The sequence below is a fragment of the Sinocyclocheilus anshuiensis genome, unplaced genomic scaffold, assembly GCF_001515605.1.
Source record: "Sinocyclocheilus anshuiensis isolate Anshui unplaced genomic scaffold, SAMN03320099.WGS_v1.1 scaffold124, whole genome shotgun sequence".
In the NCBI taxonomy this organism is placed as follows: Eukaryota; Metazoa; Chordata; class Actinopteri; order Cypriniformes; family Cyprinidae; genus Sinocyclocheilus; species Sinocyclocheilus anshuiensis.
Genome location: NW_015554082.1, coordinates 109,694 through 111,757, shown reverse-complemented (window position 1 = coordinate 111,757; position 2,064 = coordinate 109,694). Strand labels below are relative to the sequence as shown.

At 32.9% G+C, this 2,064-nt stretch overlaps 1 long non-coding RNA gene across 1 annotated transcript in view; it reads left to right on the top strand.

Moving 5' to 3' along the window:
* Window positions 1-453, top strand: part of LOC107669073 (uncharacterized) — a 10,004-nt gene extending 9,551 nt beyond the window's left edge. Inside the window, exon 3 of the long non-coding RNA XR_001631945.1 lies at window positions 442-453. This is a non-coding gene — a long non-coding RNA (uncharacterized LOC107669073). The remainder of the gene's footprint in view (window positions 1-441) is intronic.
* The last annotated feature ends 1,611 nt before the right edge of the window (window positions 454-2,064 follow it).

Here is a 2,064-nt window from a genome sequence, read left to right as displayed (position 1 = left end):
GACAATTGCAAATGTGAAACTAAAATAAAGTTTTACAAATAAATATAAATATTGATGGGTTAATATAATGGAAAAAAATATGATATTTTATAACAGAATGCATTTGAAAATTAAAATAGAACCTCATAACAAACTCATGCTAGCAGTTCACAGCAAGTAAAACACTACCATTAGAAATGGAGGGGACCCAGAATCAATCAGTAGTTCTACAGGTGGAGTCTGAGGGTCAGTATCTCTGAGGTGAGAAGTTCAAATCCTCAGACCCAGAGCTCAGAAACCCCAAGGCAAGATAAAGATGCCTCAGGCTAGATGAGAAGAACCAGCGATGCTAGACCACAACTGAACCAAACCCCTGACTCCTCTGAGGTGAACAATATTTATTTGTGTAAAAAGCAGGAGATAATGTTTAATTAATGGAAGCATTCACATTTCCATGAGCAGATCTGCTGTACAACTACAGTAAAACAAACATATTGCATTAAAGATGCTGTGCACTTGGTAGGTTCTGTGTCAGCTGGACTATGCATTTAGATTTGGAAAATATGGCGAGTACGTAATTACAGCACACTCTCTCCATTTGTTTGTTAAGAACTAAAATAATGATGATAAATCCTTTGAACTGTCTGTCTCTCACACACCCACAAGCATAAATGAAGTATGACTCTTAAGAACAAGGTTGTCATGGGAACACATAGGCTTACAAAATACGACGACACATAAAGGCATTACAGTAAACATTCAGCCACAAACTTTTTACAAGATTTGAACCTTCACGTCCTATGGTCTCCGCTCTCTACAACAACTGCATGATCTGCGTTTTTTTTATTTTTTTTTATGATAATTTGTCATTGTTGACCTGGCAATGAGCCTAAAAAAGGTAAAGTAAGCAATACATCTCTGTGTTCATTACTTTCGTCCCGCAGTAACACAATGGTCTGCTTTTGATGTCTCGGTTTATGCATCTGACTACAAGCTCATTAAATTAAAATGGTTTCACTTTGAAAAAAAAAAGGCAAATGTATATAATACAAAGCATAAAAACAACAAATGCCAATTGCTATCATTAGTTCAATTATGTTTAGATACTTGTTGAGACACATAATGGGGGCTGCAACATATTTGTGGGCACCTTGCTGTGGCACAAATTGTTTTCATTGTTTAATAATTGTTTATTCTGTAGACAGTGGGGTTCAAAATTAACTGTTTGTCACACCTGAAAAATACATAAATAAATCAAATAGATTAAGAAACTTCATCAGCCATGAACATTTCTAACAGCCGTGAAACTATTTAGCATTTTCTGAAATTATTTTTATTTAATAACAACAACAACAAAAGAAAGAAAGAAAAATATATTTGTATAATTGTATTATTATTATTATTAACACATATATGTGTACCCATTTTTATCTATATCCAAGTTTATTAAATTAAATTGAATTAAAATTAATTTAAATTTAATTTAATTTATAATTTCTCCATTACTTCAGTCTTTAGTATCACATGATCCTTCAGAAATCATTTTAATATGCTGATTTGAAAGATTCCTTACTATTATGAATGTTCAAAATATTTGTGCTGTTTAAAATTTTTGTGGAAACTGTGATATTTTTTTCTTCAGATTCTTTGATAATATGCAATATTTATATATAATATAAAATATGTATTATGCTCTAATATAAATATCACACACCGCACACACACACACACACACAGTTATTATTTATTTTTTATAATTTGCTTAAAGGGGTCATATGATGCGATTTAAATTCTCTTTGAAGTGTTTCAAGCTCTTCGTGCATAAAGAAGATCTGTAAAGTTGCAAAGACTAAAGTCTCAAATCCAAAGAGATATTCTTTATAAAGACTTCTTTATAAAGAGTCAACCACGCCTACCTAAAACGGCTCGTTCTAACACGCCCCCACATGTCTACGTCACGATATGTGAAGATTTGCATAACGCCGCAAATGCCGAAACGCCGAAAGAAGGTGTAACTTTTATTATCGCTGTAGTATTGTTGCTGCCGCCATGTCGTGAAGGCGCTGTGTGTTTCATTGTGAAAGC